Source organism: Microtus oregoni, unplaced genomic scaffold, assembly GCF_018167655.1.
Source record: "Microtus oregoni isolate MIOR12 unplaced genomic scaffold, Mior012 000015F_ref0000493, whole genome shotgun sequence".
In the NCBI taxonomy this organism is placed as follows: domain Eukaryota; kingdom Metazoa; phylum Chordata; class Mammalia; order Rodentia; family Cricetidae; genus Microtus; species Microtus oregoni.
In genome coordinates this window covers 21,255,239-21,267,366 of record NW_024543074.1, presented here as the reverse complement: position 1 = coordinate 21,267,366, position 12,128 = coordinate 21,255,239, and the positions used below count along the sequence as shown (strand labels likewise).

At 44.3% G+C, this 12,128-nt stretch overlaps 1 protein-coding gene and 1 pseudogene across 3 annotated transcripts in view; one reads left to right on the top strand and one right to left on the bottom strand.

The window, feature by feature from the left end:
* Taok1 (TAO kinase 1) overlaps window positions 1–9,171 on the bottom strand; it is an 86,470-nt gene extending 77,299 nt beyond the window's left edge. The window contains exon 1 of one of the 3 annotated variants that reach the window (XM_041664401.1): window positions 8,532–9,171. The gene's annotated coding sequence lies outside the window, so the exon portion shown is untranslated. Of the gene's footprint in view, window positions 1–1,286; window positions 1,304–8,531 lie in introns of those variants that run through there. The other 2 variants (XM_041664403.1, XM_041664404.1) reach the window with 2 other exon arrangements.
* Window positions 9,172–11,032: 1,861 nt separating this feature from the next.
* On the top strand, window positions 11,033–11,573 carry LOC121457108 (annotated as a pseudogene).
* The last annotated feature ends 555 nt before the right edge of the window (window positions 11,574–12,128 follow it).

The window sequence follows — 12,128 nt, the reverse complement described above, 5'->3', positions numbered from 1 at the left end:
TGCTGCTCTTGCAAATTACCTCGGTTCAGTTCCCAACACCCACTGGTAGCTCACAACCCATAACTCTAGTTCCAGAGATTTAATGTCCTATTCTGACTTCTGTGGGAACAAGGTACACATACGGTACACAGACATATGTATGCGCAGACAAAGCACTCATGCATTTAAATCTAAAAAGTAACAGAATAAAAAAAATTTAAATGTATCAAAAGAAAAAATGGGGGTTGGAGAGATGGCTCAGTGGTTAAGAGCATTGCCTGCTCTTCCAAAGGTCCTGAGTTCAATTCCCGGCAACCACATGGTGACTCACAACCATCTGTAATGAGGTCTGGTGTCCTCTTCTGGCCTGCAGACATACACACAGCTGAATATTGTATACATAATAAATAAAATAAATATTTTTTTACAAGAAAGAAAAAGGAAAAAAAATGGCCTTTCTTTGCTTAGATAAGTCAGGGAACTGTTAAATGCAGTTACATTTAAATAATAGCTTTGCTGGGTATGATGGTGCACACCCAGTAATCCAGCACCTGGGAAGTCCAGTCTGGACAGCATAGTAGAAAGCAACAAGAGCTGGAGAAGTACTGATGTACTTCAGTCAGTAGAGTGCCTAGCATGTACATAGTTCTGGAATCAACCCCCAGCACCACAAAAAAGATGTAGTGGAATATGCCTATCATCCCAGCACTGGGGGGGTGCAGCAGGAAGACGAGAAATTCATAGTCATCCTCAGCTACCCAAGCTCACAGCCAGCCTGGCTACATAAACCCTGACTTGATAAATAAATGCCTAACACATAACTGATGCTTGTTTTGAAATGGAGTTTTCTTATGTTGCCCAGAATGGCCTAGAGCCATCTGGGCACAAGAGATCCTGCTACCAAGGTCTCCCAAGTAGTAAATTGACATTTTTAAAAGAATAGCAATAACTAGTAAACATGGTACTTAGTAATATATACTTTTATTTAGAGCCAAGGTTTATATTTTAAAAACTCTTCCAGCTTTTAATTTTGTCACTATTCAGACTAATTCAGAAACAACAAAAATCTGCTTCTAGCACAAATGGAAGAGACAGATACTGGTACAAAGAATTGTTACCAAATGATGACAAAAACATCTCAAACAGAACTGTTCCTAGTAGCTACCTAGGAATTGTTGATTTTTAGAAGGAATGAGACACTGTTAACAAAATTAAACATCAAATTTTATCACTTAAAAAAAAAATCAGTATTTTAACCCAGCAATGGAATAAAATCAAACACTAAAAGTTTTTATCTTCTCACTTACATTTTATAACAGGAAACCTTGAATATATTTTTTTAAAAATCCAGCCATGAATAAGTTCAGAAACCTAAAAGGCAGATAGATGCACATATGTTGACACTTTATTTAATGGGACAGTCCCAATTTTATATGGGATTTAACTACATAAATTTGACTTTTTTTTAAGAGACTAATTCATATATGATTCTGAACTGAACAGCAGCCCTTAGCCAAAAAGCTTCTAATTTCTAAATGGTTAAGTTAGAAAAATTAAGTTTGCTGTTATAACAGACTACTGATAACCAAAGGGATAGGAGTGATAAACAAGCCTATTTTAAAACATAAATCAGCCAAACATTGATATGGGATGTCTTTCTGTACATGTGTTGCATTTATTGGTTGATGAATAAAGCTTATTTCACGCAATGGCTCAGCAGAGTAAAGCCAGGCGGGAAATCCGAACAGAGATATATAGAGAGAAAGTAGGCAGAGTCAGAGATGCCCAACAAGCAAAATGTGAGGTAACAAATCACAAGCCTCGTGGTAAGATATAAAAGAATAGAAATGGGTTAATTTAAGATGTAAGATGTAAGAGGCATTGGCAGTGTTGTAATTATAGCTTTTGTGTGATTATTCGGATCTGAGCAACCAGCAAATGAAAGCACAGTTTCTAGATAACATGAAGAACACAATCTTAACTCTAGTTCCAATGTCAACATAGCTGACCCCTATAAAACTTACAGTGTTTACTAAGTATTCATGTCTACTGGTTGCATTTGCTATGTGGGCCAGACAAAGATTCATATGCCTCTACCTCCCAACTGCTGGGATTAAAGATGCGCACCACTATGCTCAAGTAGAACCAGCAAATTCTTAAATTATCTCTTATGGCTAGTAAAGAGCATTCAATCTTAGCTTCTGTGGTAGTCAATGCCTGTGATCCCAAAATCCAAAGGTAAGAACAGTAGGAACACTGAGTTCAAGGACCACATCACTATAGGCTACTATGCAATATAGTATGACCTAGACTAAAAAATATTATTAATTAATTAAAATAAAATAGTGCTGGAAAGATAGTGCTCAGCAGTTAACATTTGCTGTTGTTGTTATTATTATTTTTTTTTCTGGTTTTTCAAGACAGGGTTTCTCTGTAACTTTGGAGCCTGTCCTGGAACTAGCTCTTGCAGACCAGGCTGGCCTTGAACTCACAGAGATGTGCCTGCACCTGCCTCTGCCTCCTGAGTGCTGGGATCAAAGGCGTGTGCCACCACCTCCTGGCTTTGCTGTTATTGGAGAGGATCAAGGATCAGTTCTCAACAACTACATGGCAGCTCCTGTTCCAGGGGATGTGATGGCCTTCTACTGGACTCTTTGGGCAGCAGAATACATATTAGAAAGAGAAAGACGGAGAGATAAAGGGAGAGAGGGAGAAAGAATTGTGAATGAGCACTCAAGAGTGAACAAAGGGGAAGACGCGGTAGACACCTTTAATCCCAGCACTTGGGAGGCAGAGGCAAGTGGATCTCTGAATTCGAGGTCAACCTGGTCTACAAAGTAAGTTTCAGGACAGCCAAAGCTACATAGAGAAGCCCTGTCTCAAAAATATTATGTATACAACATTCCTTCCATGTATGCTTGCATGCCAGAAGAGGGCACCAGATCTCACAGATGGCTGTGAGCCACCATGTGGTTGCTAGGAATTGAACTCAGGACCTCTGGAAGAGCAGTCAGTGAGTGCTCTTAACTCTAAGCCATCTCTCCAATCCCTAGAAATATTTTCTTTTTTCTTTTTTGGTTTTTCAAGACAGGGTTTCTCTGTGGCTTTGGAGCCTGTCCTGGAGCCAGTCCTGTAGACCAGGCTGGTCTCGAACTCACAGAGATCCGCCTGCCTCTGCCTCCCAAGTGCTGGGATTAAAGGCGTGCGCCACCACCGCCCGGCCTAGAAATAATTTTTTTAAAAAGAGTAAGCATCAAATTTTTCAAACATCCTATAATTAGTATGTTTGTTATTGGTAGAATGGCATCATAATATAGGACTAAATACCACTATATGCTTCCATATATAGATTTTTTTTTTAAATGACAGGGTCTTATGTAGCCCAGGCAAGACTTAAACTTAATCTGTAGTCAAGAAGGATCTTTAACTTTTGATCTTCCTGCCTCCACCTCCATGCTGGGATTACAGGCCACTGACAGAATTACAAGCATGTTCTACCATACCCACTTTATACAATGTTGAAGACTGAACCCAGAACCTTAAGTTTATTACTGACTTACAACCCTAGCCCTAAGATATACTTATTTTGTATTAACATGCAAATAATTGCCACATTCAAAAATTCTCTAAAAATATAATTATAGGGGGCTGGAGAGATGGCTCAGTGGTTAAGAGCACTGACTGCTCTTCCAGAGGTCCTGAGTTCAATTCCCAGCAACCACATGGTGGCTCTCACAGTCATCTATAATGAGACCTGGTGCCCCCTTCTGGCTTGTGGGCACACATGGAAGGAATGCTGTACACATAATAAATAAAAAAATATGTATAATTATAGCTGGGCAGTGGTGGCACACCCCTTTAATCTCAGTACTCGGGAGGCAGAGGCAGGCGAATCTCTGTGAGTTCGAGGCCAGCCTGGTCTATAAGAGCTGGTTTCCAGGACAAGCTCCAAAGTTACAAAGAAACCCTGTCTTCAAAAAACAAAACAACAAAAAAAATATATATAATTATAGAAAACATAGTAATTACTTCCTATTTAGTGTGCACATATATTTGGTCCTGTAACTCAATGAAAGGATTACTTGTTTAGCATTCTCAAGGCCCAGGGTTTGATCCCCAGCACAGCAAAATAGGTAATTTTCATCAAAGTTTAAATTTAAGACATCATTCTTTAGAATGGAAGCAATGTTTTGATACTATTAAGATATTCTTGGGGGCTGGAGAGATAGATGGCTCAGAGGTTAAGAGCATTGCCTGCTCTACCAAAGGTCCTGAGTTCAATTCCCAGCAACCACATGGTGGCTCACAACCATCTGTAATGGGGTCTAGTGCCCTCTTCTGGCCAGCAGGCATCACACAGACCGAATATTGTATACATAATAAATAAATAAATAAATATTTAACAAAAAAAAGATATTCTTGAAGTCAAATGATGGTGATGAATGCCTTAATTCCAACATTCAGGAGGCAGGCATAAATTCAAGGTCAGCCTGGTCAACACAGATAAACTCTGTGGTGGAAGGGGGATATTCTTGGTGCAGGTGAGATTACTCAGTGGTAAGAGCAGTTGCTGAACAAGCATGAGAGCCTGAGTTTAAATTTCCAAAACTTAATTTTCCAAAACATAGTTGTGGGGAGGCAGAGGCAGGCGGATCTCTGTGAGTTCGAGACCAGCCTGGTCTACAGAGCTAGTTCCAGGACAGGCTCCAAAACCACAGAGAAACCCTGTCTCAAAAAAAAAACAAAAAACAAAAAAAAAAAATCAAATAACATAGTTGTGGCCATGTGCACCTGTAATCCCAGCATTGTGGGAGGCACAGAAATGAGAATTAATGGGGCTTGTTGGCCATCAGCTACCTCTGGATTCAGCCAAGATACCCTTGCTTTAAAGGAATAAGGCAAGAGACTCAACATCATCCCACACATGGACATACACATTTTGTTTTTAAAGACACTCTTAAATTGGCCAGTAGTGGAACACACCTTTAATCCCAGCATTTGGGAGGTAGAGAGAAGAGGAACTCTGTGAGTTCAAGGCCAGCCTGGTCAACAAAGCAAATTCAGTTAAACCAGTCTTGGTGGAGCACGCCTGCAATCACAATTCAAGAGGCAAAGGCTGAACTGCAGCAAGTTCAGGACACCCTGGTCTACCTACTGAGTTTCAGGCCAGCTAGGATTCACAAAGAGATTTAAAAAAAAAAAAAGTACTCCATTAAAATCCTCTAAAACAGTTAATTCTTAGAAATTCTTCCACTTATAAAACATGAGAATAACCAAATTAACAAATCAGATATCAAAATGCCAAAAATTAAGTCATTAAAAGGGAATCCAGAGAAAGAGCCAGTTGTGAAAGAACAGGAAGTGATGTACACTCCATTTTGTGGATGAACTATTTAGAAACATAAGCACCACACTAATCTGGAATCAGCTCAGACTAACAGCTCTCAGTATTCTCTGACAGTAGCATCAGAAGTCATGAAAAAACCCTCAGATAGTTCTTTCCTTAATAATAAATTTCTTTAACTGATCACCAACATACTTTTGCCACTGCTACCAGCTATAGAGAAGATGCCTTAATTCTAATATGAAATAGTAAAGTAAGCAATTAAACCTATACCCTGTATATCCGTAAGCTTTGTGGCCATTATTGGTAAGTCACTCTTCTTGCATCTTTCCAAGATAAAAATAGTCACTCTTTGCTAAACAGTATGTTTGGGTTTCTATTTGCTAGTATGATATGAACCTATTATCAACAACAAACCATAAAACAGAAAATTAAGCATGACCTAACTTTTTCTGTATGGGGAGAAAACTATATATCCTGCAAATAGGACAACATGCACTTTATGTCATGAAGTAAAGAGTCAAATAGAGCTTGACACAATAGCTCAGCATTGAAAGATTAAGTCACTACAACTGCCACAAATTCAAGGCCAGCCAAGACTGCATAGTAAGAACCTCCCTCAGCGGGCATTGATGGCGCATGCCTTTAATCCCAGCACTCAAGAAGCTAAGGCAGGTGGATCTCTCTGCGTTTGAGGCCTACAGAGTTACAGGACAGGCTCCAAAGCTACACAGAGAAACCTTGTCTTGAAAAACCAAAATAACAAAAACAAAAAAACTCCCTCAACAAAAACAACAAATTCCAGGCACATTGGCACAGATTATACCTGAGGTTCGGGTCAGGGTTAGCCTCAGCTACACAACATTTAAAGATAATCTGGACTACACAAAATCTTGTTCCACCACCAAAAGAAAGAATCAATTGAATGGTGCTACTTACATTAAATGAACTAGGGTGAATATTAAAATAAGTAAGGCAGAAAGTTTCATTTTTGAGAAAAACATAACACAGCTTTCTCAAAATCATGAAATAAAAGAATTTAGGACAAGCATGGTGGTCCACGCCTGTAATCCCAGCACACAGCAGGCAGAGACAGGGAGATCTCTTGTGAATTTGAGGCCAGTCTAGCCTGCATAGCAAGTTGCAGGTCAGCCAAGGAACTACTACTATGTAATAAGACCCTGGTGTTGTTTTGTTTTTTTACGACAGGGTTTCAAAAAGACTCTGGGTTTTTTGTTTGCTTGTTTGTTTGAGGTTTATCAAGACAGGGTTTCTCTGTTTAACAGTGGTAGCTGTCCTGGAACTAGCTCTACAGACAAAGTTGGCCTCAATCTCACAATCCACCTGCCTCTGCCTCCCAAGTGCTGGGATAAAAAGTGTGTGCCACCACTGCCCAGCCAAGATCCTGGTTTTTTGTTTTGCCTTTTCTTTTTGTTTTTTGTTTGTTTAGTTTAAACTGGATGGTGGCAGGCAGACACCTGTAATTCTAGAACTTGGGAAGTTGGAGACAGAGGTATCAGTAAGTCAGCCTCAGCTACACGGTTACACTACCCTGTGCTACATGAGATAGACCTTAAATCAATGCCTAACACTACTGCTACAGCTTTAAATCTTTGTATTCATAACTTAAAAGTAACTCACTAAGTTCAGACATCAAATATCATTTGTTAATAAAATGTCAAGACAATTCATTAACATATTTTAGTAATCTTTATTACTCTAATATTCACATATGGAACATTTTTAAATCATTTCACTAGTAAAACTAAATAGTTAAAGAAAAAAAATGGAGTCAGGTGTGGAGGCTCACACTTGTAATCCCAGCACATGGAAGAGTTAGGCAGGAAGATTGCTGAGTTCAAGGCAACCTGAACACAAAGACCCTTTCTATAAAAAGGGGGTGAGGGGATGTGTTTGTACATCAAGACTCCTTTAAGGAAGAAAAAAAAAGTAAAAAATGAATATCAAGACTTCTTCAGAACCTGAATGCTAATTTATTTCAGAAGGCACTAACCAAAATGCCCAAACTGCTATTTTTACTTCTATTCTACTAAGGACAAAATCAACAAGTCCTGTTGACAAACCAGACAAGATGGATTCTTTTAAACAAGTATGACATGCAGCAAAAGGGGAGCAGGAGAGTACAGGATACAGACCACAGCATAATTGGGAGCATTACCTTGCATTTCCTTAAGAAGCAACATCGGCTACATAAAAGTTTGTAGCATAATCATTTTCAGAAATTTCTGTATCAATGTCATGCAAAACAGTATTAATCTTACAAAGTCACAGTCCAGGGGCCAATGTCTGATCATCTGACAGTTTGATTATAATAATTTCTAATAATTCTCCAAGAACTACAAAAGCTAAAGAGGAAAAGGGGAAAGAATAATGGGAGGGGTATAAAATTACTTTATTAAATCCTAACAAAACTAATCCACCCAACCGCCGTGCCAAAAGTCAATCCCAGGCATCCTCTCTCTCAAAACAGAGCGAGCAAACTGTTCTAACATGAGGCCATATAGAGTATGAGCGGTCATACTTCCCATGGGCATATCTCAGGGGAAAAATCCGAACAGTACTGTAATCGATTTAAAACCAAAGGGGAAAAAAAACTAACCTCCCCAAGGAAAGCGCCATTACTTGCGTGTATATATATATGGGTCTGTGTATGAAGAAACTGACTTGGACTTCTGCAGCATTGCAGTAGACTAGAGGACAGAGAGAGGGGGAAGGGGGGGACAGAAATGCTTCAATCACCCCCTACAGAAGAAGGTATAGATTTCCTGTGGGGGGGGGCGAGGGAGTTATCCAGTTGGCTACCCAGAGCATTCTCCGTTCCCAAGAATACAGACACTACAAAGGAGGAGGAGCAGGCTGAGGAGACCTGAAAGGGACCTCGCGCCTTTAAGTCGGGGTGCACGTCAACTCAAATCTCCCTACTAGGGCCACACCTTCCTAGAAACATCCCCTTCCACCACCTCTTCCGGTGACCCTCAGGAAAAAGGAATGCAATTGCCCTGGCCCCTAGAAGCAGGAGGGCACCCAGCTCACCAGTGTCTTCACCCCACCCACAGAATCACAGACCCTCCTTGTCTCCCTCCCCCCCTCCCCACCCCTAGATCTCTCCCTCCACCCAGAGGCCTGAGTGGGCCGAATTTCCCCGCCCCCTCCATGTCTTCCTTTCCCAAAGCAGAGGTGCCCTTACCCCTTCGCCGGCAGATCTGGGGCGGAGTAAGCAGGCGCAGACCCCTGGAGCGCTCCGGTGGCCGCGGTGCTGGAGAGCGAGGAGGGAGGAGGAGGGGGCCCGGCGACAGACCGCCGCCCCCCCCCCCCAGCCGCCCAGCCCAAGCTCTGCAACAAGGGGGCGGGGGGGGGGGGGGGACGAGGGGACAACCGGGGTCGAGGAGGCGCCCTTAACGCTTGTGCTCAGTTAAGATGGCGCGGGGAAGTGCCGGGAGCCGCCGCCGCCGCCTCGGGGGAACCGGCCCGGGCCTCGGCCGCCTCGGGTTCTCACAGCCGAGGCCCAGTCGGTCCCCCGCCGCGGCCCCTCGGCGGGCGGGCCCACGCGCACCCCTCCGCCACCACCAGCACCCCTGGGAAGGGGGCGCTCACAAAGGGAAGAGAGGCCGCGGGCCGGCGGGCGGCGGGGCGGGGTCCCCAGGGGCCGAGAGGCCTGGGAGTTTCGCGACTGCTCCGCGCTCTCGGCTCGCGAAGGGCGCAAGACGAGTGGGACCCCTCCTCTCTCCTCAAGCGGGCGGCGGCACCGACTCACTCTCCTCGCCACCCTCCCTCTCTCCTTCCAAGCCCTGAAGCCACAGAGCTCGGCCGCTGCCCAGGTTCCCCCCCCTTCCCCGACACCACTCCCCTCCTCCCGACACACATCTCAGTCTCAGATCTCGCGAGATTTCTTGCCTGACAGGCCCGACCCTGCTCGAGACACGCCTGCGTGCGCGCGCGCGCGTCCCCGGGAGCGCGCGAATACTTAGGCTGGGCGGTGTTGCCCGAGCTGCCTTGAGTTCTGGGCTAGGTCCAGTTCCACACTCAGCTGGGTAGTGCCACGCGGGCGTCAGGTGCATGCTGTTCAGCCCGGAAATCCTAGGGAGATGAGCTTGACTGCACTCTTCTTCCGCCTTCCCACCTCCAGAACATCAGCCTCCCACTAATCCTGCCAAAGTGAAAGTTTGCTCCAAAGTGTAGAACATTTCATTCCTACACACCTTAGTTGGACTCCTCGTGGGATCCAGGCATAAACTTGGCAGCATAATCACTAAGTAGCTGCGTTCGTACGATTCTAATAGTTGAATTTGGAACGGCAGTTAGACTTGCCTGTAAACCACCCTGTATATCTGTGATGGAAGGAAAGCGACTTAAAAAGGCTTTGAGGACTTAGGAAGAAACTTTTTTCAGTATAAAAGCAGCAAACTGGTGGCACACCCCTTTATTCCCAGCACTCGGGGCAGTGGCAGGCAGATCTGAGTCTGATCTGCTACATAGTGGGTTCCAGGTCTGTCAGGGATAAACAGTAAGATCCAGCCTAAAAAAAAAAAAATATCAAAATAGTTCTTTCTTAAAAAGCAGCAAACCGAGCCGGGCAATGGTGGCGCACGCCTTTAATGCCAGCACTCGGGAGGCAGAGGCAGGCGGATCTCTGTGAGTTCGAGACCAGCCTGGTCTACAGAGCTAGTTCCAGGACAGGCTCCAAAGCGACAGAGAAACCCTGTCTCGAAAAAACAAAGCAGCAAACCAAAGGATCCTATGAAGGAAAGAGGCAAATCTTATCATGGTTTTAGAAGTGGTTTTTAAAATCCATCCAGTAGTCGGTGGTGGCAAAAGCCTTTAGTTCCAGCACCTGGGAGGCAGAGGGCAGGTGGATCTCAATGAGTTCAAGGCTGTCAACAAAGCAAGTTTCAGGCAGGTCTGTTACAAAGAAAAGAAAAGAAAAGGAAAGAAAAGAAGAGAGCCAGATGGTAGTGTTGCAAGCCTTTAATCCCAGCACTAGCACTTGGGAGGCAGAGGCAGGCAGATCTCTGTGAGTTCGAGGCCAGCATGGTCTACAAGAGCTAGTTCTAGGACAGGCCCCAAAGCTACAGAGAAACCCTGTCGTCCCCCCCCCCGCAAAAAAACAAAACAAAACAAAACAAAAAAACGGCGCAGAACTTTAATCCTAGCTCTTGGGAGACAGAGGCAGGTGGATCTTTGTTGTTTTTTGTTTTTGTTTTTGTTTTTTGGGTTTTTTTTTTTTTTTTGGTTTTTCGAGATAGGGTTTCTCTGTGGTTTTTGGAGCCTGTCCTGGAACTAGCTCTTGTAGACCAGGCTGGTCTCGAACTCACAGAGATCCGCCTGCCTCTGCCTCCCGAGTGCTGGGATTAAAGGCGTGCGCCACCACTGCCCAGCAAGGTGGATCTTTGTGAGTTAGAGGCCAGCCTGGTCTACAGCGCTAGCTCCAAGGCAGACTCCAAACCTATACAGAGAAACCCTGTCTCGAAACAAAAAAACAAAAAAAAAATCAATCCGGTAGTGTTTGTTTTCCCCCTCCCTTACACACACACACACACACACACACACACACACACACACGTCTCTCTCGAGTCACCCCTTATAGCTAGCTAGCCTGGGACTCCTTATGTAAAACAGACTGGCCTCGAAAAACCAAAAAAAAAAGCTTTCCAGCCTCCGTCCTGGACTCTGCAGCCGCCGCAGGCTGCGATGTTGATGCCCAAGAAGAACCGGATTGCCATCTATGAGCTCCTTTTTAAGGAAGGAGTGATGGTTGCCAAGAAGGATGTCCATATGCCCAAACACCCAGAGCTGGCAAACAAGAATGTGCCCAACCTTCATGTCATGAAGGCCATGCAGTCTCTGAAGTCTCGAGGCTACTTGAAGGAGCAGTTTGCCTGGAGACACTTCTATTGGTACCTTACGAATGAGGGCATCCAGTATCTCCGCGATTATCTCCACCTACCTCCGGAGATCGTGCCTGCCACCCTGCGCCTGCAGCCATCCCGAAACTGGCAGGCCTCGGCCCAAAGGGCCAGAGGGTGAGTGCCCGGCAAGATTCACAAGAGGGGAGGCGGACAGAGACACCTACAGAAGGAGTGCTGTGCCCCTTGGTGCTGACAAGAAAGCCTAGGCCGGGGCTGGCTCAGCCACCGAGTTCCAGTTTAGAGGAGGCTTTGGTCGTGGACGTGGTCAGCCACCACAGTGAGCTTGAAGACTGTTGTTTGGAATAAACTTTAAAGAAAAGTGTAAAAAAAAAAAAAAACCAAAAAAAAGAAAAAAAAAGAAATTGCAAGTCTGAGTTGAAAGCTACTTTAGGCAACAAATTAACACCCTGTATACACATATACGTGTGTGTGTGTGTGTGTGTGTGTGTGTGTGTGTGTGTGTGTGGAGAGAGAGAGAGAGAGAGAGAGAGATGGTTGAGAAGTTGAGAGCAAGTACTGCTTGCTCTTGCAGAGGACAGGAGTTCAGAGCTCAGCACCCATGTGGGGCAGCTCATAACCAACTGTAACTCTAGCTTTATACTGTCCGATGCCCTCAGGTACCCTCTACCGGATCTGCATTTGTGTATGTTTTGTTCTCCTAGTGTGGTGACCCATGGCTGTAACTCTCCCAGTATTTTGGTGTTTGGTGTGGAGGCTGGAGAATCAGCAGTTCAAAGTGAAGGTAAGCATAAAGAGTTTGAGCCTGTCTGGATTATACAAAACTCAAAACCAACTGGACACTAATAAAGTGGGCGCTAATGAAGTGCCGGCCACACAAGCAGGGGGTCATTAGTCCAGATGCCCAGCACCCATAGGGT